At 42.7% G+C, this 24,166-nt stretch overlaps 1 protein-coding gene and 1 non-coding gene across 2 annotated transcripts in view; one reads left to right on the top strand and one right to left on the bottom strand.

Moving 5' to 3' along the window:
* Window positions 1–24,166, bottom strand: part of LOC124594537 (probable G-protein coupled receptor CG31760) — a 1,575,154-nt gene that overhangs the window by 1,139,381 nt on the left and 411,607 nt on the right. The gene's annotated exons all lie outside the window — the stretch shown is intronic.
* On the top strand, window positions 9,674–9,748 carry Trnas-cga. Its single transcript has one exon. It is a non-coding gene; the product is annotated as a tRNA-Ser (tRNA).

The raw sequence follows: 24,166 nt of genomic DNA, 5'->3' as shown, positions 1-24,166 counted from the left end.
CAGTAAGCGATGTAAGCATACAAGCCTAGATAATGACCTCCGTTCGGTGATGAAATAAGGCCACAAGTGGTTTTCAGAATACCCAGATTGGTGTTGGCGGCGGCATTGAAGAGGATGCGCATCGACTGAATTTTAGGATATGTAATTTGCACATCGTAATTTGTTAGTCGATATAGGCGATTTCATTGGAAAAAAAACTCAGGCCTCTTTTCTAAATGACTGTAGGTTCCGCACACACAATGAGCAAAAATGGACATTGTACATTAGTAATGAAATCACGGAAACGGCAGATCGGTAACAAATCGAAGTGTTGCGTGCTCCTTGCGAGAAACGTTGAAAGATATAACTGATGATACAGTGAATAACGAATTTAAAATTGTGGACTGGAACTTTTCCATTAAAAGAACATTTATGTAACACAAAGTAAATTGGTATATTCTGAAATCATTACAACTACAGCTCACGATACTTATATCGTGGAGGTTGAGAGCAGAGACAAGTGCAAACAGCCAAAATTCCCCTAACTGCTCTGAAAAAAAATTTGCGGGTTGCGCCTTCTTTTATTGCAGAAATAATACAAATATGAGCAGTGGCGATTTGGTCGGAAAAATGTTTACACAAATTCTTATATAAAATATATCAAGCTTTAGGAGCCAGTGAAGCATAAGTTCCCTTATGGTAGTCTCGTAAAGCGCCTGGCTGCACCAATATGACTGATCGTACAACAAAGTACCGCTACCCGATGACCCGTTCTGAAGACATGTGTTTGTACAATGGTTTCTAAAGTTTTGTTGTTTCAGTGAAAAACAGGCTGGTTTGTAAGAGGAGTAAATTCTGTCGCATAATCTGATTTTCTGTGTGGCTACAGGTTTTTCCTTAACGCCACTACACTTGCACCAACTGACCGACCAATCTACAACGTGATTTACAGTTGCCTGAGGATATACACCGTCGTAAAGCAAAATAAATAAGACGAAAGATATTCATGTAAATTTCATTAATTCATTTACGTATGTAGCATAACAGATGTCCCCTGTAAGCTTAAGAAAGTCGCTTAAAATTAGAAGAACAACGACAACAAATAGTGGTGGTGCACAACGTCTAATAAACATAGCAACAGATACATAAGGAATGAAGAATTTAGTAACTGTTAGAACTTTCAAAAACCATGTTCTACACTTTGCTCTTCATAGAACGCTTGGGCATAGGCTGAATATTTTAATACCTCTGACAGTGAAGCAAGCAAATTTTGTAAATAAAAGTCTATAGACTGTCCATATCGAAATTGAAATTTAAAGCATAACTTGTATTTCGGTTTTAAATTTCATTTCCTATAGGTATAGACAATGAAACAAAAAAATCGAAATACAGAAAGTCGACAGAATTTTAAACATAAAATACTCGTATATGTCTTTTACGCTCCACAGTCTCTAAATTTCTCCAGAAACTCCGTTATTAACGCTCCGAGCACCTCGCGCTCTGTCATGTGTATTATTAGAACAGCAATTAATCTCGCACGCAGTGACAGATGACGAACGTTTGTCGGGCGGTTGGCACGACACCGCCACGCACTGCAAAACTAGTCTGGTGAAGTGGTCGCGGTGGTCAGGTGAAGTGTGGAAGGGGGATGGGGTACGGGGGTGGTCGGCCGTGGCCCGATGGTTGTCGTATCCAGCCGGCCTTTCGGCAAGAAAAGTTGGTCGGTCTGTTGGTCAAAGCGGCTATACATTCCGTCGGTCGGCTGGTGAGTGTGTAGGGCGCTTAAATATTAGCCGCAGCGTGCCAAAGAAGTGAAAAGTGGACAACGTGGAAAGGAAGTGTGATCAGCTGAAACAGAACTGGATCTGTAGTTGGTACGCTCCACTGTGTCGGACGGGGTGCGCGCCGCTGGTCTGGCCAGATGCCTGAAAGCGTCTGTCTGCATCGATTGCTGCAAAGCCCAAGTGGGCGGGCCGGTCACGTCCGGGGACGGAAAAAGAGTGGGGACTCTCTCCAAAATTGGCTTACGTGCGTGAGAATGGTCCGTGGCGGCGGTGCTGGTGCGCTCGTAATGGAATGGCGCGAAAGGGTTACCTAGGGTTGCAATGTTTCAGTAGGACACTCGGTGTCATTGTACTGAAGCAAAGTAACCACAGTACAGGGCATCAGTATGAACTGAAAAGGAAAAAACAAGTAGGAACAACCAGACGTACGAAACCAGGACTCGCTCTCTTAGGGTTCCGTACATATATACTAACCTACTCCACTTATGCTACTGGAGAAAGCGTACCTACAGCTGAACTTCTGACACGCAGCAAGTGTTGTTTCAGGCGACTGATTTCATTGCTGAGAGGTGAAGCCTCCGTTAAAACCAAGACTGAAAAATCCGTAATCCGACCGAGATTCGATTGCGCAATCTCTCGGTTTCAAGGCATACTTTTTACCGCTTTTTTCTTCTCTTTCCACAAATTCTGTAATAATTCCAAATTACACTTGCTACTAAAAAAAGGAACAAGACTATTCAGAAAAATCTTCAGTTTTAAACAAGACCAACAAGGCCATAAAAAGGAAATAAACTGTGAAACAATTAACCTGAAATGGGACCATGACTAGAACATGGTAAGCACAGGCTAGTTCAACCGCTACCTTGACAACACATTAGCAGTCTCAACATATTGGCGAATACCGTGATAGGCGCAAATACTTCCAGTATTCAGTTACTATACATTGGTGGAAGACGACTGTGTCGGTATCGCCCCTCCACTAGACCACCAGCACATATGTAAACATATGTAAACAGTCCACTCTTTCTTTCTGCATGAGCGAATTAACAAGCATCAAAATACGTGACAAATATGACCGTATATCTTTACTGCATTCACTTAGGACCGCCGAGGGACTGTAGACATTATTTAACATAAATTTTAATTTGGTGCCTGTACCCATTCCTGAGAAAAAGCAGTCTTAGTGGACGGTTACACAGACGCATAACAAATGGCAAGACAAAATAATTTTTTTTTGTGTGATGTAATTACAAATCAACAATTTTTTATTTTTTTCCTTTGCTTGTACTGTGAAAACTTACTTCCTGTAAAATTTCATGATTCCAATTCAGATTTTGATTAGTGAGTTTGCGAGTGACAAATTTCCGTATTTTTGAATACATTGACTCATAAAGTAAAATTTTTCAATCACCAAAGAAAAGTAGACAAATTTCAATGTATATCTTTAACTATTCTTAAAAAAAGACAGTCATTTGTTCCTACGGACAGACAGAGTGACAACAAAGTGATCCTATAATGGTTCAATTCCTAGCGATAGAGGTACGGAACCATAAAAAGAAGCCACACAGTGGCACTAAACTCAATACGTCTTCATTGACACAGCCTAATTCACTGCACATGTGATAAAAATCAGCAAGGAAAAGTAGGCTTTGTATGCGACGTAATTTTCAACCTGGTAACTCCATACGTTCCTGAAGAGAAAAGGTCTCCAACAGCCGGACATACGGAGAGGGACAAACAACGAAGTGAACCTATTGATCTCTATTGTTACCAATTGAGGGACGAACCCCTAAAAAGAAACCACGAGAATAAACCGAATTTCAAAGAAATAGAACCAAAGTCACTCCACATGTTAGTGATAGTGATAAAAAGCACACATTGGGAAAAATATAAAACAATCATGACTATTTTCCTGTCACGTCGCGCTATTATCCGTCTCACCACAATAATACGAAAGTCATTTAATAAATAATTCCCCACGATGCTTCCCACGCACGATTTTGTTGTGGCTTTGTGAAAACGTTTTATAAGAGAACGTATTCCTTGTGGGTAACAGCAGTTGTCCTATGCCAATGGCAATGTTTTCGCTGGATGAATTACTCTCTCATCGTCTTCAAAGCGTGTCCAACGTAGAGAATCCGAAAGTGGCACAAAAAGATGACAATCCGAGGGTGGCAGCTTTCAGGTGGATGAGGGAATGGGTTCCAGCTCAGTTTGGCGACGTATTCTTGATTTTTGGCACCTGTCATCTTGGAGACGGATGTCTTTTATGCTCTTGTCGCACTTAACACTTCGGAAACAGTTCTTCAGTTTGTTCAGAGCCCACGCATATGCCTCTGCTTAAATAGTTCACCCTTCTGGCAACACACCTACGAGGATGACACCATCAACCAAAAGACCGTCATTAGTCTCCAGAAGTGGCAGCTGCTTTGACTTCCTTCTCTTTTGGTGATTTAGTGTGGTGGCACTCCATTAACGGCCTTTTTCTTTCCTGCTGAAAGTGATGCACCCAGCTTTCTTCAGCAGTTCAAATGAAATGGTCTTTCTTTGAACGTTGTGATCTGATGTGAACTTTTGTGTAACCAATCTTGAGCACTCCGTGGATTAACCAAGAAACCCAATCACTGCACGCCGTCTTCCAGATCTGATCGATGGCTGTAGAGCCAGTTGTCAAATTGTGATGCGCCGGCCTGCACGGATAATTGCATCCACACGATTCACCGTTTTGGGAGCAATGGCTGTAACAGGACATCCAAACATAAGTCAGCCATGGACCGTCTCCGCTTCCTGACGCTTTAACTGTTGTTACCCACCGCCTATATTCCTGCCAACTGCGTCACTACCTTGCACTAGACACCAACGTTCATGGATGTTTCATGGATGTTCACTATGATTTCTTTTTCAAAATCGAAAAGTCAGTTAAATTATGTTACTCGTAATGTGTGCCTTGATTGTTTAGTGCCACTCTGCTAGGTGTTGGAATTGTCTGAAACTTCGCACACATGTAGAAGAAACATGAAATTTGAAGTGCCTAAATGGATGTTTTTCTAATTGTTTACTTTTCATAATTGTCATCAATAAGAGCATTTCAACCTCTAAGTTCATGTGATTGACAAGTATTAACAACGAATTTAGATGTGGAAACTAATTACTTTGAGACTATGTTATACCTTACACCTTATATGATAAGGAAATCGAAATTTTCGCGTTTCATATGCTTTTGTAGATACATACATTTGAATATGGGACACAAAATTCAGAGAGTTTAGATACTTGTGAGGACCCTAAATGCCCGAAAGAACAGACACGACATATACACTTAATTAAGGCGACACGGCCAGTGATCACACAAGTGCAGATGCACCCTAAGCTTGAATTATTATGTTACGCGGCGAAATGCCGCCAATAATGAGGATAATGGGCAAGGGGCACTATATTTGTGTGGATAAGTCGAGGATTTTTGTCTGACAGGAGGCGTGCTAAGATAGTCTGTGTAGCTGCAGTAACCACTGTGCCGGGATGTTTTAGAGGTCAGCGTATCTGGCGAGTGAAGAAGGAGACCCAGTTTCGAATCCTGGTCCAACACAAATTTCCAACTTTCACTATTGACTTCAATCAAAGCCCACTCGCAGCCAATGTCTGTAAATCGTTTGTGTCTAGATACTTTTGAGTATGGCACAAAATAATTCCCTCGAGTGTTTATAAACTTTTTACCTAGCTATAAAGGATTTTGAAATACTACATAATTTTTAGGATAAATCAACAGCCATAAAAAAAAATTTAAGCGTTCGAATACCTTAGAGCTCGGCCAAATACTGAAGGTTACGTCCTTCACGTACGTTTTTGGATAAATATTTTTGGAAACATAGAAAAAAATTGAGAGTGCTCCGATGCTTTTGAGTGTGGTAAAAACAATATGTGACATAAAAACGTGTGTGTGTGTGTGTGTGTGTGTGTGTGTGTGTGTGTGTGTGTGTGTGTATGTGTGTGTGTGTATGTGCGTGCGCCCGCGTGCGCAAATCTGAGGCGAATACCTTTGAAAATGATGCCATTTTGCATTGGTATTACACTGATATTTTTCAAAATGAGGCCAAGGTAAGTTTTTTTTCAGGAGTAGTGTATACCTACCAACTACATGCCATTTTTACGCAATTCAAGTAACTAACTGCCTCATTTTAATAGTACAATAACGAAAACAGAGGTGTGTGTGTGTGTGTGTGTGTGTGTGTGTGTGTGTGTGTGTGTGTGGACAAATTTGTTAGATTCTGACACCTTTTCAAGCGCCGATACGTTAAGTTTCCAGGAATAACGTACATCTTTGAACTTGGCTCCAGAAACTTGCTTAATTTGACTGTTACTTCTCAGTGACTGCCTGATTTTAATGCCATGTTGTGATAGGCTGGAGAAGAGGGGTGTGGCGAAGACAGGGCTGGAGTGTGGCACGTCCCACGAAAGATAAAGGAGGCGAGGCTTGCCTTGTGATAGATATGCAGGTGCGGCCGCCAGCATCTTGTATTGTCACGTCAGATCGGCATACCCTCAACTCACCAGAGCCAAAGCGTCCACCTGCGCAGTCCGAGGAATGGACTTTGTACAGAAGTGAGCTAGGTAGTACATTGATATACTACCCGTGTACGCTCGTGGGATTCAGTCAAGAATTCCTGGTGATACTGTTCGAAGGACAGAAGGATTGTTAGAATCATTACGACACAGCTTAGTGCAACACTCTCATCTCAGTGTAGAGACTGCAGGATGCCACTTTGTCCACGACGTGTACATTCACAAGTGTCCATAGTACAGATAAATAAGAAATGTCAGCGTTTGACGTCTCGCCGACTATGGCACTGGGACAAGCCAGAGGTGCAATCTAGTTGTGGACACGGAACCATATTAGACACATACTTTTCAAAGGAATCATCTTCTTCAGGCGATTTGGGAAAAAAACTCATAAATCCTAAATGTGAGTTGTTATGCGACAAAATTAGTGAGGAAACATGAGAGTAAAATGTGGAGGCGTCGCCAGCCACCAAGCAGAAAGCGTAAATATTTGAACACCATTATTGAGTCGGGAAGACAGCCACCTCGACACACTTTAGACCAACTCAGCAGAAAATGGTTAGAACACTGCAGGCCGAACCACCGTCGTTACTTCCTTAACATACGTAAGAGACATTAGATAGGACACAACCACGTTTACCAGGAATTTGACGAAGCGGTAAAGACTCTGCAGGATATTTGTTAAGCAAATGTGGCGGAACTGAAGACCGTTGACAACTCGGGAATCGATTCGGTCACCATTAATGACGTCGTAGAGTATAAGCTCTCCTCTGCGACGAAAATAATCCACCCTCCACTAGATTTTGGCATCCGATCAGTACTATCGATGCCGTTCATGTACTTCGCATTCTCTGGTTGTGGTATGACAACATATTCCGTATGAGTTTGTTTTATTCCTCTTGCACTTGCTGCCCTAGGATACGAGCATCGGTCCGAAGCCATGGCTGCTAGAGTCCATCATTAAGTACTGACGTCAGCACTGCAACCAGTCTGGGGTCTACCAACACGACTACGGTCCAAAACAGAAACTGCGCTGAACAGAAAATCCTAGGAAGTTCTGGTCTTACGTTAAATCAGTAAGTGGCTCGAAACAGCATATCCAGACACTACGGGATGATGATGGCATTGAAACAGAGGATGACACGCGTAAAGCTGAAATACTAAACACCTTTTTCCAAAGCTGTTTCACAGAGGAAGACTGCACTGCAGTTCCTTCTCTAAATCCTCGCACAAACGAAAAAATGGCTGACATCGAAATAAGTGTCCAAGGAATAGAAAAGCAACTGGAATCACTCAATAGAGGAAAGTCCACTGGACCTGACGGGATACCAATTCGATTCTACACAGAGTACGCGAAAGAACTTGCCCCCCTTCTAACAGCCGTGTACCGCAAGTCTCTAGAGGAACGGAGGGTTCCAAATGATTGGAAAAGAGCACAGATAGTCCCAGTCTTCAAGAAGGGTCGTCGAGCAGATGCGCAAAACTATAGACCTATATCTCTTACGTCGATCTCTTGTAGAATTTTAGAACATGTTTTTTGCTCGCGTATCATGTCATTTCTGGAAACCCAGAATCTACTATGTAGGAATCAACATGGATTCCGGAAACAGCGATCGTGTGAGACCCAACTCGCCTTATTTGTTCATGAGACCCAGAAAATATTAGATACAGGCTCCCAGGTAGATGCTATTTTTCTTGACTTCCGGAAGGCGTTCGATACAGTTCCGCACTGTCGCCTGATAAACAAAGTAAGAGCCTACGGAATATCAGACCAGCTGTGTGGCTGGATTGAAGAGTTTTTAGCAAACAGAACACAGCATGTTGTTATCAATGGAGAGACGTCTACAGACGTTAAAGTAACCTCTGGCGTCCCACAGGGGAGTGTTATGGGACCATTGCTTTTCACAATATATATAAATGACTTAGTAGATAGTGTCGGAAGTTCCATGCGGCTTTTCGCGGATGATGCTGTAGTATACAGAGAAGTTGCTGCATTAGAAAATTGTAGCGAAATACAGGAAGATCTGCAGCGGATAGGCACTTGGTGCAGGGAGTGGCAACTGACCCTTAACATAGACAAATGTACTGTATTGCGAATACATAGAAAGGAGGATCCTTTATTGTATGATTATATGATAGCGGAACAAACACTGGTAGCAGTTACTTCTGTAAAATATCTGGGAGTATGCGTACGGAACGATTTGAAGTGGAATGATCATATAAAACTAATTGTTGGTAAGGCGGGTACCAGGTTGAGATTCATTGGGAGAGTGCTTAGAAAATGTAGTCCATCAACAAAGGAGGTGGCTTACAAAACACTCGTTCGACCTATACTTGAGTATTGCTCATCAGTGTGGGATCCGTACCAGGTCGGGTTGACGGAAGAGATAGAGAAGATCCAAAGAAGAGCGGCGCGTTTCGTCACTGGGTTATTTGGTAACCGTGATAGCGTTACGGAGATGTTTAATAAACTCAAGTGGCAGACTCTGCAAGAGAGGCGCTCTGCATCGCGGTGTAGCTTGCTGGCCAGGTTTCGAGAGGGTGCGTTTCTGGATGAGGTATCGAATATATTGCTTCCCCCTACTTATACTTCCCGAGGAGATCACGAATGTAAAATTAGAGAGATTAGAGCGCGCACGGAGGCTTTCAGACAGTCGTTCTTCCCGCGAACCATACGCGACTGGAACAGGAAAGGGAGGTAATGACAGTGGCACGTAAAGTGCCCTCCGCCACACACCGTTGGGTGGCTTGCGGAGTATCAATGTAGATGTAGATGTAGATGTAGAACTCCAGTGTCGCACAAGTCTGAAAGCCTACCATACCAGTGGGCCAGGCTCAGCATCCGGCAAGACTGCAAGTCGTCCAACATTATGGCGCACTTGACGCGCAATTCGCGAAGTGGTCTGGGAGGAATTGAGCATTCCCCGAAACAGCGCGTGAAATAAAAAAAATTGCGGTCACCAGTCTCCAAGACGAGCTACCGAGAGGGCACCTCATACCCCGTCAGCGGCCGACACATCCTTTGCATCAGTGTGTGATCAACTTACATTGTGAAACTTCCTGGCAGATTAAAACCGTGTGCCCGACCGAGACTCGAACTCGGGACCTTTGCCTTTCGCGGGCAAGTGCTCTACCAACTGAGCTACCGAAGCACGACTCACGCCCGGTACTCACAGCTTTACTTCTGCCAGTATCTCGTCTCCTACCTTCCAAACTTTACAGAAGCTCTCCTGCGAACCTTGCAGAACTAGCACTCCTGAAAGAAAGGATATGCAGGAGAGCTTCTGTAAAGTTTGGAAGGTAGGAGACGAGGTACTGGCAGAAGTAAAGCTGTGAGTACCGGGCGTGAGTCGTGCTTCGGTAGCTCAGTTGGTAGAGCATTTGCCCGCGAAAGGCAAAGGTCCCGAGTTCGAGTCTCGGTCGGGCACACGGTTTTAATCTGCCAGGAAGTTTCATATCAGCGCACACTCCGCTGCAGAGTGAAAATCTCATTCTGGAAACTTACATTGTGAGCTGACGCAGCTCCCTCGACAGACTAAGTATCCTGTTGGATTCAGCGGATTCTTCTCCAGATTACGTAGCCTACAGTCGACGCAGAGGAAGCATCAACGACTTCTATTTTCAGTAATAAATGCATTACTTTTAAAAAAATTTATTGCGTCTAACGCCGCCGCACAGATACTCGTTTTGCATCCTGACCAACGCCAGCAACGGTCTCAGAGGGTGAGTTAATTGTTCTCAAGTTGCATTGTTTGCTATAGGCAGTCTAGGACCTAAAGGCTGAATTGATCTTGTATAGACCGAAAAAACCGGCAGATTTATAGCAGCTCTGTCTGCAACAATATCTTCTTCCGACACTTTGGGAAATAGTAATTTAACGGCACATAGAGCACCCTGCGTTAGATCTACAGCAGCAACATGTACCACATGCAGAAAATACGGTCACCTGCAAGCGATTTTTCAGAGTGTTGTTGGTTTCTGTTTGGATGTAGGAATTAAATTTAACTGTTGTACTTTTTCCACAGTGGTTACTGAGTTATTGTCAAAAGGAATACTAGTCGATTCGTATAAAAGAGGGTAAGGTAAATTGCACACCCATGACACAAATACAAACAGCTAATACAGACGAGGCGATAAACTCTCTTACGCTGCAAGTTTATAAGTTGTTGGAGGCTAATGAACGAAAGAAAACACTTAACGAGCAGCTAATGCAACAAGAACTATCTTTATTAGCAGAACGACAGTCTCAATCGGGTTTGTTTGACGCTCAAACAGTTTAAGTGCTCCTTTGTTATTCATTGATCTTTCAGCCAATAAACTAATAACTCCCTTCTATGGGAAAACAATAGAGGACGTTGCTGTCTTTATGTTGTTGTTGTTGTGGTCTTCAGTCCTGAGACTGGTTTGATGCAGCTCTCCATGCTACTCTATCCTGTGCAAGCTTTTTCATCTCCCAGTACCTACTGCAACCTACATCCTTCTGAATCTGCTTAGTGTATTCATCTCTTGGTCTCCCTGTACGATTTTTACCCTCCACGCTGCCCTCCAGTACTAAATTGGTGATCCCTTGATGCCTCAAAACATGTCCTACCAACCGATCCCGTCTTCTGGTCAAGTTGTGCCACAAACTTCTCTTCTCCCCAATCCTGTTCAATACTTCCTTATTAGTTATGTGATCTACCCATCTAATCTTCAGCATTCTTCTGTAGCACCACATTTCGAAAGCTTCTATTCTCTTCTTGTCCAAACTATTTATCGTCCATGTTTCACTTCCATACATGGCTACACTCCATACAAATACTTTCAGAAACGACTTCCTGACACTTAAATCTATACTCGATGTTAACAAATTTCTCCTCTTCAGAAACGCTTTCCTTGCCATTGCCAGTCTACATTTTATATCCTCTCTATTTCGACCATCATCAGTTATTTTGCTCCCCAAATAGCAAAACTCCTTTACTACTTTGGGTGTCTCATTTCCTAATCTAATTCCCTCAGCATCACCCGACTTAATTAGACTACATTCCATTATCCTTGTTTTGCTTTTGTTGATGTTCATCTTATATCCTCCTTTCAAGACACTGTCCATTCCATTCAACTGCACTTCCAAGTCCTTTGCTGTCTCTGACAGAATTACAATGTCATCGGCGAACCTCAAAGTTTTTATTTCTTCTCCATGAATTTTAATACCTACTCCGAATTTTTCTTTTGTTTCCTTTACTGCTTGCTCAATATACAGATTGAACAACATCGGGGAGAGGCTACAACCCTGTCTTACTCCCTTCCCAACCACTGCTTCCCTTTCATGTCCCTCGACTCTCATAACTGCCATCTGGTTTCTGTACAAATTGTAAATAGCCTTTCGCTCCCTGTATTTTACCCCTGCCACCTTTAGAATTTGAAAGAGAGTATTCCAGTCAACATTGTCATAAGCTTTCTCTAAGTCTACAAATACTAGAAATGTAGGGTTGCCTTTCCTTAATCTTTCTTCTAAGATAAGTCGTAAGGTCAGTATTGCCTCACGTGTTCCAGTGTTTGTATGGAATCCAAACTGATCTTCCCCGAGGTTGGCTTCTACTAGTTTTTCCATTCGTCTGTAAAGAAGTATTTTGCAGCTGTGACTTATTAAACTGATAGTTCGGTAATTTTCACATCTGTCAACACCTGCTTTCTTTGGGATTGGAATTATTATATTCTTCTTGAAGTCTGAGGGTATTTCGCCTGTTTCATACATCTTGCTCACCAGATGGTAGAGTTTTGTCAGGACTGGCTCTCCCAAGGCCGTCAGTAGTTCCAATGGAATGTTGTCTACTCCGGGGGCCTTGTTTCGACTCAGGTCTTTCAGTGCACTGTCAAACTCTTCACGCAGTATCATATCTCCCATTTCATCTTCATCTACATCCTCTTCCATTTCCATAATATTATCCTCAAGTACACCGCCCTTGTATAGATCCTCTATATACTCCTTCCACCTTTCTGCTTTCCCTTCTTTGCTTAGAACTGGGTTTCCATCTGAGCTCTTGATATTCATACAAGTCGTTCTCTTATCTCCAAAGGTCTCTTTAATTTTCCTGTAGGCAGTATCTATCTTACCCCTAGTGAGATAAGCCTCTACATCCTTACATTTGTTCTCTAGCCATCCCTGCTTAGCCATTTTGCACTTCCTGTCGATCTCATTTTTGAGACGTTTGTATTCCTTTTTGCCTGCTTCATTTACTGCATTTTTATATTTTCTCCTTTCATCAATTAAATTCAATATTTCTTCTGTTACTCAAGGATTTCTACTAGCCCTCGTCTTTTTACCTACTTGATCCTCTGCTGCCTTCGCTACTTCATCCCTCAAAGCTACCCATTCTTCTTCTACTGTATTTCTTTCCCCCATTCCTGTCAATTGTTCCCTTATGCTCTCCCTGAAACTCTGTACAATATCTGGTTCTTTCAGTTTATCCAGGTCCCATATCCTTAAATTCCCACCTTTTTGCAGTTTCTTCAGTTTTAATCTACAGGTCATAACCAATAGATTGTGGTCAGAGTCCACATCTGCCCCTGGAAATGTCTTACAATTTAAAACCTGGTTCCTAAATCTCTGTCTTACCATTATATAATCTATCTGATACCTTTTAGTATCTCCAGGGTTCTTCCATGTGTACAACCTTCTTTCATGATTCTTAAACCAAGTGTTAGCTATGATTATGTTGTGCTCTGTGCAAAATTCTACCAAGCGGCTTCCTCTTTCATTTCTTAGCCCCAATCCATATTCACCTACTATGTTTCCTTCTCTCCCTTTTCCTACACTCGAATTCCAGTCACCCATGACTATTAAATTTTCGTCTCCCTTCACAATCTGAATAATTTCTTTTATTTCATCATACATTTCTTCAATTTCTTCGTCATCTGCAAAGCTAGTTGGCATATAAACTTGTACTACTGTAGTAAGTGTGGGCTTCGTATCTATCTTGGCCACAATAATGCGTTCACTATGCTGTTTGTAGTATCTTACCTGCATTCCTATTTTCCTATTCATTATTAAACCTACTCCTGCATTACCCCTATTTGATTTTGTGTTTATAACCCTGTAGTCACCTGACCAGAAGTCTTGTTCCTCCTGCCACCGAACTTCACTAATTCCGACTATATCTAACTTCAACCTATCCATTTCCCTTTTTAAATTTTCTAACCTACCTGCCCAATTAAGGGATCTGACATTCCACGCTCCGATCCGTAGAACGCCAGTTTTCTTTCTCCTGATAACGACATCCTCTTGAGTAGTCCCCGCCCGGAGATCCAAATGGGGGACTATTTTACCTCCGGAATATTTTACCCAAGAGGACGCCATCATTATTTAATCATACAGTAAAGCTGCATGCCCTCGGGAAAAATTACGGCTGTAGTTTCCCCTTGCTTTCAGCCGTTCGCAGTACCAGCACAGCAAGGCCGTTTTGGTTATTGTTACAAGGCCAGATCAGTCAGTCATCCAGACTGTTGCCCTTGCAACTACTGAAAAGGCTGCTGCCCCTCTTCAGGAACCACACGTTTGTCTGGCCTCTCAACAGATACCCTTCCGTAGTGGTTGCACCTACGGTACGGCTATCTGCATCGCTGAGGCACGCAAGCCTCCCCACCAACGGCAAGGTCCATGGTTCTTTATAGGCGACGTATTAGCCACAGTCACGTTAAGTAGCTGGTCAGATGATATATGTTTGTGGATGACCAAGTTAGATATCATAGGCAAACCAAAAACTTATATGTAATACCATAGAGTGCTTAAAAACCATCCACATTTAGTGAATTAGCAGAGGGTCTGCGTCAGGGATATAAGAGAAGTACCCGATTTCGCATGGAGAGACTCAGTAATCTGATACAGAAGGTGAATGAAACAGTGGAATCATTTTCTGACAGAATACGCAAAACTGCACAAACTTATGAAATGACGCTCAAGCCAGATACAGAAAGTCTTGCTCAAAGAAGCAGGAAGTAGAGCAATGCTATTGTTTCTCAGAGGTAACAACCCGGTGTTTTCACAACTTCCCGTTGTTATGCATTTACAGGAAGGGATTGGTCCAACTCGGACATGTACTCAACGGTTAAATAATGTCACTGTTGTTGTCAGCAGGGGCTTTTAAAGGCGCAATTATGTTATAATTAACGACATTATGAGCGTAATTGTTGGTATTGTGAATCTGGGAAACAGAGCAAGTAAAGCGCGAAAAAGAAATAGTTGAACAGTAATGGAAATCTCCTTTTCATCGGTAATCGTTCCCAGTAAATCGCAATATGGTGAAAAAATACCGAGAGGTAGACTGTTGCTTGATAGCTTGGATAAGTAACAAAGAGTATAAAATTTTAGTAAATACTGAGGCACATTTATCGGTTGTGAGCCTAAACCTCGTGGTGGAGAACGAGAGACTGAAAATGCTACTCGGCAGATTTTTGCGCAATAGCAGTTAACACAATAGATTAAGTGGGGACAACACAGCTCAAGTTTTGAGTAGGATGCACATGGTTGAAAGAGCAAATGGACAAATGGAAGTGTTAACAACTGTGGGACAGGGATTTTCTGCTGCACTTGGATTAGGCTATCCGGATAGGGATCATGCTAAAATCAACCTTCGGTGACAAAAAGTTGAACTCAGCAAGCATTTGTTTCCAATTGACGTAACAGTTGCAAATATTTCTGTGTCACACGATACACTCACTGCTAATATGGTAAAAAGTATATCAAAGTTTATTTCGCATGTCAGTGTACCAGCAGATATGGGAGAGCTAATTATGTTATCTCAGATATCAATGTTCCACAACAAGCTTTAGAACCTCTGCCGATTAATGAGATACTGGATGAATATCAATGTTTCATGTGAAGCAGCATAGCACATGCTGGGAAAATAAATGTCCAGGTAATGATGCCGGTTAGTATGGGCAATTTCAGTATGAAGTAAGTGTTCCAAAGGCAGTGGTAGTGACTAAGCTGCAGACACTCGATAAGGAAGACATCGATGGGTCATAAATCGGGTACAATGTAAAGCAAACCTTCAGCACATCTTCGGTACATAACAAGTTTTGTCTTTTAAAGGGTAATGCTCATCAGTCATGGAGTCATTGTTGGTTCGGTATAGAGGTTTGCTTAATTAAGAATGTCCCATTACACAACATCATATTCCAGTGGGTAGTCATGCAGCAGTGACTGGAAACTGTGTGGGTTACCAAAACATCTTCACTCTTTAACAGAACAATTACCGTCAACGGCTTAAAGAAGGCTTAACACAGCACATCAATAGTCCTTGGTCACCAAGTACAGTAAACAAGCCGAAAAAGTCACATGACGGGAAAAGAAAATATAGACGGCTGCATATCTGATTCCAATTATACCTGAAACTGTGGATAAAATGGAACAATATAAAGTCTTTTCATCGATAGATTTATTGAGTGGTTATCACCAGACTGAAGTGAGTCAGTAGATAGGCCAGAAACAGCTTTTACAACCCCATACAATTACTACCAATATCGCAAAATGACGTTCAAATTTAAAAAAAAAACTGCAACATTTCAGCGTTTGTTAGAGACTTTCAAAGGTTAAAATCGAAAAAATTCACGGTTTATTTGGATGACGTCATTGTTTTGTAGATGAACAGGCAGAGTGCCGAAGTATTTGATACATTTAAACTACTTGTTGAAGTATTGACGAATGTCATTAAGCCCACCCACAACTTACGTACGTGAGGCATATTATTAACCAATATAGAGTGAGGGCAGATGCGCATCTCACTTCCTGTGTATGTGACTTTCTAGCTCCACAAACGGTTAAGCACTTGCCATTATTCCTTGGATTGGCAAATTACTACCGAAAATTCGTCGATGGCTTTGCAGAAGTTGTGCAGTCATCGACTAGATTATTGAATGAAGAGGTTATGTTTCAGCATCGAGCAGAATGTCAGGCAACTTTTCAAAATAGGGAAGAGAGTCTAACTGTGGATGTTGTATTGATTTTCCTGAGTTTACTAAAAAATTTATGTTGTCATGTGATGCAAGCACTACAGGTTTCAGCATTATTTTAAGGGAAAATGTTGATGGACAAGAGCGTCTGGTATCTTACGCCTCACACCAGATGGATAAGGCTGAGCGCAATTATTGTACTACATAAAAAGAGATGTTTGGTATTTCTGTAAAATCTACATGGCTGTAAATTGAAAGTATTTACAGAACATGTATCCTTCAAGTGGTTATGAAGGCTACATCTGCATCTACATCTACATCTACATTTATACTCCGCAAGATACCCAACGGTGTGTGGCGGAGGGCACTTTACGTGCCACTGTCATTACCTCCCTTTCCTGTTCCAGTGGCGTATGGTTCGTGGGAAGAACGACTGCCGGAAAGCTTCCGTGCGCGCTCGAATCTCTCTAATTTTACATTCGTGATCTCCTCGGTAAGTATAAGTAGGGGGAAGCAATATATTCGATACCTCATCCATAACCGCACCCTCTCTAAACCTGGACAGCAAGCTACACCGCAATGTAGAGCGCCTCTCTTGCAGAGTCTGCCACTTGAGTTTACTAAACATTTCCGTAACTCTATCACGCTTACCAAATAACCTTGTGACGAAACGCGCCGCTCTTCTTTGGATCTTCTCTATCTCCTCCGTCAACCCGACCTGGTACGGATAACACACTGATGAGCAATACAAGTATAGGTCAAACGAGTGTTTTGTAAGCCACCTCTTTTGTTGATGAACTAAATTTTCTAAGGACTCTCCCAATGAATCTCAACCTGGCACCCGCCTTACCAACAATTAATTTTATATGACCATTCCACTTCAAATCGTTCCGTACTGTAATGGTTCTTTATTTACGTGACCATTACGGCACTCCAACCCCAGTTCTCGATACTAGTAATATCGCACTACTTTCCTGCGAAGTAACAGACATATTTTTGTGACAATATTCACATTCGGTTTTATTAATGTATGTATCGGTATATTACAGTGATATGGTTCTTGTGTGTATTCATTTCTGTGAGACTGTCATATCTTTGACTTACTTGTAACCAATTTGGCGCGAATGCGCACAGGGCAGTCTTTGTTTCACTTTGCAGAAGTTAAGTTGTTATTTCGATTTGTAAAAGAACAGTCAAGTCTTGTGTTTGGTTAAAGTGGAAATTAAATATATGAAGATTGAAACAAAACTGTTTTCTTGATGATGTGACAATCAAGAAGAAGAATATGTGAATTTACAAGAAATTTAATAAAAATTTGGATCGTGAACACCAAGTCAAAAAATTATTTCTACCATACTATGGTTCTGATCTGGGATTGTTCGATCATTAAGAATTTCCTGAAAAACGCATTTGTTAGGTCTTCAAATATTGCTAAAATACAGATCTGGACCTTCTAGCAGTCAAAGTGTAATCACCCTAGAATCAACAAGATGAGCCATAACAACTTCGACGAAATCTACGTGGGAATCCATTCAAGATAAGTGCCAAAATTAATTTTTTTTACAGTGACTTCATTATTTCCACCGGCAATAAGTTTTTTGTTGCCCGATAAAGCGAATATATGCTGCGAGAGCAACATTATTAATCTGATTTTCAACCTACTTTGCAAGTACGCATACTCCCAGATATTTTACAGAAGTAACTGCTACCAGTGTTTGTTCCGCTATCATATAATCATACAATAAAGGACCCTTCTTTCTATGTATTCGCAAAACATTACACTTGTCTATGTTAAGTTTCAGTTGCCACTCCCTGCACCAAGTGCCTATCCGCTGCTGATCTTCCAGCGTTTCGCAGCAATTTTCTTATGCTTCAACTTCTCTGTATACTACAGCATCATTCGCGAAAAGACGCATGGAACTTCCGACACTATCTACTAGGTCATTTATATACACTCCTGGAAATTAAAATAAGAACACCGTGAATTCATTGTCCCAGGAAGGGGAAACTTTATTGACACATTCCTGGGGTCAGATACATCACATGATCACACTGACAGAACCACAGGCACATAGACACAGGCAACAGAGCATGCACAATGTCGGCACTAGTACAGTGTATATCCACCTTTCGCAGCAATGCAGGCTGCTATTCTCCCACGGAGACGATCGTAGAGATGCTGGATGTAGTCCTGTGGAACGGCTTGCCATGCCATTTCCACCTGGTGCCTCAGTTGGACCAGCGTTCGTGCTGGACGTGCAGACCACGTGAGACGACGTTTCATCCAGTCCCAAACATGCTCAATGGGGGACAGATCTGGAGATCTTGCTGGCCAGGGTAGTTGACTTACACCTTCTAGGGCACGTTGGGTGGCACGGGATACATGCGGACGTGCATTGTCCTGTTGGAACAGCAAGTTCCCTTGCCGGTCTAGAAATGGTAGAACGATGGGTTCGATGACGGTTTGGATGTACCGTGCACTATTCAGTGTCCCCTCGACGATCACCAGTGGTGTACGGCCAGTGTAGGAGATCGCTCCCCACACCATGATGCCGGGTGTTGGCCCTGTGTGCCTCGGTCGTATGCAGTCCTGATTGTGGCGCTCACCTGCACGGCGCCAAACACGCATACGACCATCATTGGCACCAAGGCAGAAGCGACTCTCATCGCTGAAGACGACACGTCTCCATTCGTCCCTCTATTCACGCCTGTCGCGACACCACTGGAGGCGGGCTGCACGATGTTGGGGCGTGAGCGGAAGACGGCCTAACGGTGTGCGGGACCGTAGCCCAGCTTCATGGAGACGGTTGCGAATGGTCCTCGCCGATACCCCAGGAGCAACAGTGTCCCTAATTTGCTGGGAAGTGGCGGTGCGGTCCCCTACGGCACTGCGTAGGATCCTAAGGTCTTGGCGTGCATCCGTGCGTCGCTGCGGTCCGGTCCCAAGTCGACGGGCACGTGCACCTTCCGCCGACCACTGGCGACAACATCGATGTACTGTGGAGACCTCACGCGCCACGTGTTGAGTAATTCGGCGGTACGTCCACCCGGCCTCCCGCATGCCCACTATATGCCCTCGCTCAAAGTCCGTCAACTGCACATACGGTTCACGTCCACGCTGTCGCGGCATGCTACCAGTGTTAAAGACTGCGATGGAGCTCCGTATGCCACGGCAAACTGGCTGACACTGACGGCGGCGGTGCACAAATGCTGCGCAGCTAGCGCCATTCGACGGCCAACACCGCGGTTCCTGGTGTGTCCGCTGTGCCGTGCGTGTGATCATTGCTTGTACAGCCCTCTCGCAGTGTCCGGAGCAAGTATGGTGGGTCTGACACACCGGTGTCAATGTGTTCTTTTTTCCATTTCCAGGAGTGTATATTGTGAAAAGCAATGGTCCCATAACACCCCCCTGCGGCACGCCAAAGGTTACTTGAACGTCTGTAGACGTCTCTCCATTGAGAACAACATGCTGTGTTTTGTTTGCTAAAAACTCTTCAATCCAGCCACACAACTGGTCTGACATTCCGTAGGCTCTCACTTTGTTTATCAAGCGACAGTGCGGAACTGTATCGAACGCCTTCCGGAAGTCAACGAAAATTGCATCTACCTGGGAGCCTGTATCTAATATTTTCTGGGTCTCATGAACAAATAAAGCGAGTTAGGTCTCAAACGCTCGCTGTTTCCGGAAGCCATATTCATTCCCACAGAGTAGTTTCTGGGTTCCAGAAACGACATGATACGCGAACAAAAAACGTGTTCTAAAATTCTACAACAGATCGATGTCACAGATATAGGCCTATAGTTTGGCGCATCTGCTCGACCACCCTTCTTGAAAACTGGAACTACCTGTGCTCTTTTCCAATCATTTGGAACCTTCAGTTCCTCTAGAGACCTGCGGTACACGACTGTTAGAAGGGGGGGCAAGTTCTTTCGCATACTCTGTGTAGAATCGAATTGGTATTCCGTCAGGTCCAGTGGACTTTCCTCTGTTGAGTGATTTCAGTTGCTTTTCTATTCCTTGGACATTTATTTCGATGCCAGCCATTTTTTCGTTCGTGCGAGGATTTAGAGAAGGAACTGCAGTGCGGTCTTACTCTGTGAAGCAGCTTTGGAAAAAGGTGTTTAGTATTTCAGCTTTACGCGTGTCATCCTCTGTTTCAATGCCATTATCATACCAGAGTGTCTGGATATGCTGTTTTGATCTACTTACTGATTTAACGTAAGACCAGAAATTCCTAGGATTTTCTGTCAAGTCGGTACATCGAATTTTACTTTCGAATTCACTGAACGCTTCACGTATAGGCCTCCTTACGCTAACTTTGAAATCGTTTAGCTTCTGTTTGTCTGAGAGGCTTTGGCTGCACTTAAATTTGCAGTAAAGCTCTCTTTGCTTTCGCAGTTATTTCATAGCTTTGTTGTTGAACCACGGTGGGCTTTTCCCGTCCCTCACGTACCTGTCTAAAAGGCATTTTCCGATTGCCTTGAACTTTTTCCATAAACACTCAACATTGTCAGTGTCGGAACAGAAATTTTCGTTTTGATCTGTTAGGTAGTCTGAAATCTGCCTCCTGTTACTCTTGCTAAACATATAAACTTTCCTCCCTTTTTTTTATATTCCTATTTACTTCCATATTCAGAGATGCTACAACGGTGTTATGATCACCGATTCCCTGTTCTGCGCTTACAGAGTCGAAAAGTTCGGGTCTGTTATCAGTAGGTCCAAGATGTTATCTCCACGAGTCGGGTCTCTGTTTAATTGCTCGATTAACTCTAAAATTCGGTGAGTTTCAATATTAAGTAGTTCATAATCCTGTTATCAAGCACATTAATGCGGATATGCTGAGTAGGAAATTTGCAGCGTTGCAGTCATCGAGATTGAATCTAGTAGGTTTGAAAAAGGCACAAGCAGTGGATACAGAATGCCGACTGCACAGTGAACAACTACGGTTTCTCATGCAAGAATGTGTACTTTATAAGTCACGTAGATGCGAGCTGCCCACAGTTATTCCTGCAGCATTACAAGCCAAAGTGTTATGAAAAGTGCCTAACCATTCACTATCAGGACATTAGAGTAGGAGAGCTACTGAGAAACAAGCCACAGAACGATTTTGTTGGAGAACACGATGTGGTGATGTGTAGCAGTATGTATTCCATATGCTCAATGAGCAGATTTAAATGACCAAAAGACACAACTTCAAAGGTTATCAGAACCTAAAAAGGTAGGAATTGATGTGTGAGAACCCTTTACAGTAGTTTAGCAGGTAATAAGTATGTACTAACGACGATGACCAGTTTTTAAGGTGCCTTGTAAAGACAGCAATAGCAGATCAGAAACAGTGCACTGTAACTCAAGCCATGGTTACCAATTGGTTATGTAAGTTTGGTGTTTTATTTTCACAAGTCTGTCTTTATCACACAGTCTTTATGTCTGCAATTAATAGGCTTAGTAGATCAGAAATTATAGTTAAAGATCAAGGAATATTATGTCTATTTAGGTTATGCGGTGAGTGCGTACAGCCCAAAAATCGAATCAGAGACAGGGCTTTCACTGTATGAAGTAGTATATGGATGAAAGATGCCATCACTTTTTGATTTTGTGCAGCCAAAGATAGAAACACCGGGCAAACATGTGAAGCAATTCACGAAAACGTTAAAAGAAGCTTGGCAGTGAGTGAATCGTGCAAACACGAAGGCACTGAAGCGTAGAAGTGGATTGGGCAGAGTACACGTAGAACACAGAGCAAAAATTTTAAGCTTGCGTCTAGTGATAAGTTATAAAATTTTGCGGTGGTTTACTTAGGTTAATATTATTTTTCTTTTTAGTTTACTACAGAAGCTTTCTTTCAGGTTACCCTTTTTTCCTGAGGAAGGAGGGGATTAATTGTAAATGACTATGAGCACTATGGGACTTAACATCTGACGTCATCAGTTCCCTAGACTTAGAATTACTTAAACCTAACTATTCTAAGGACATCACACACACCCTTGACAGACGCAGAATTCGAACCTGCGACCGTAGTAGCAGCGCGGTCCCGGACTGAAGCGCCTGGAACACCTCGGCCACAGCGGCCGGCCGAAGGAGGGGATTCACGGGAATTCTTCCCTCCTGGGTGGTGTCAAAAACATTGTAGCAACATATTACATTTATGTGAACCGGAGTTGATGAAAGTCCAGCTATTGAAAAGTGGAATCTTGTTCTTACGACAAACAGACGTACTAGTTACGAACCGCAAATGGTAATTAAAACTCACGTTCGATATCTGGGAGGTAAGAAATGATATACGTTCATAAATGCATCTTCAGGAGTGGAAAAAGGGGAAAGGCTAATAGAAGTACGGAAAGAAAATCAGAAGTTGAAGTTTTCCTATGAGAAACTTCGGCTTCAGTTGCAGCAGAAGGTACAGATAATCCCAGAAACGCTAGTGTGAAAGAAACTACATTGGTCAGATGTTGATGGGAAATTAATAAAAACGATATTGGGGACAGTAGATAATAATGACATCGCAAATTTAAATAGTACGATAGGGATAGTACAAGAAATGGCAAGGAACATTGATACAACAGTTAGTTTGCATAGTGACCAGATTAGAAATATAGAACATGGGGTGCTAGACATAGCAAGAACTATGCACAAAATAACAATGGAGTTGCAGCAGTACACGAAAGGAGCGATGGAAACATTGAATAAAGACTTTAGAGAGATACAGAATCAGTTAAAGGACGTCAGATGAGAAACTGTTTAGAACACTGCAGTACAAACCACCTTCGTTACTCCCTTACCATCATGTAATAGACACTAGGTATGACACAACAACGTCTAGCAGGAGTCTGACCAAGCGGTAAATACCCTGTAACAAATTCGTTAACCAAATGTAGGGAAAATGAAGACGTTGACAACTCGAGAAGAGAGGAATCAGTTCGGTCATTGCTAATCACGTCGAAGAGCATAGCTCTCCTCAGTGACATGTATACTCCACACCCACTAGCTTCTCGCGTTCCATCAGTAGGACCGATGGCGTTCATGTAGTTGGCATTCAGTTCTCTACTTGTGGTATGGTAACATATTTTGTGCGAGATTTTTCAAGTACTGGTCTTGAACTTGCTGTTCTACGAGACGACAACATCGGCAGTGATATGGGAAGGATGAAGTATCCTCAAAACGGTGTATGAATCAAAAAACGTAGGTCATGGTCACCGCCATCTCCAAGCCGTGCTACGGACGGCTACCGACAGGACATGCCTACCTAACCAGCGGGGGGCAAAGCTGTCACATCAGGGTGTCATCAACTTCCAATTCGAGCTGATGCATCGTCCTCAGCAGCTGTGAGTCCACTATTGAATACAGTAGATTCTTTTCTGGATTACGTAACCGCCAGTCGACGCAGAAGAAAGAGCAATGACTTGTACTTTTAGTGATAAACAGAATAATTTGAAATACTGTTTTATTGCGTATAACGACGCCGCACAGGTCCTCGGTCTGCATCCTGACGAATTAATGAATAAGTAGAGGTTTCCAGCGCGGCAGAGCGCGGCCCCTAGAAGGCAGTCGAACACTGCCGTCTGAAATGTGGTTCCACTTCTGATTTCACCTTATCCAGGGGTAGTGGTCTCAGTAACACATTTAAATCTCATGTAAAAAAGCGGAGGAAGTGAATTAAGCTATAATTAGTAAGGGAATCTATTTTATAATTATGTTTAAATATTATTTTTGTGGAAGTACCCGAGATATGTCAATAAGGAATGGTGTTCCTCAGGTGTAGGGATATTTTTCACTGGTTTCTGTGGGTCGAAACTATTGGCATTAGAAAATTACCAATTGTTTGAGAGATGGCGATTTGCATCAAAGTGCAGCCTTCCTGAGAAGAGACACAGAGACCCACATGCAAGGTGAAATTAGTGGTGAAAATTTTGCCAGG

This window comes from Schistocerca americana, chromosome 2 (assembly GCF_021461395.2).
Source record: "Schistocerca americana isolate TAMUIC-IGC-003095 chromosome 2, iqSchAmer2.1, whole genome shotgun sequence".
In the NCBI taxonomy this organism is placed as follows: Eukaryota; Metazoa; Arthropoda; class Insecta; order Orthoptera; family Acrididae; genus Schistocerca; species Schistocerca americana.
The sequence above is the reverse complement of the archived record's forward strand: the minus strand, read 5'-3'. Positions and strand labels throughout refer to the sequence as shown.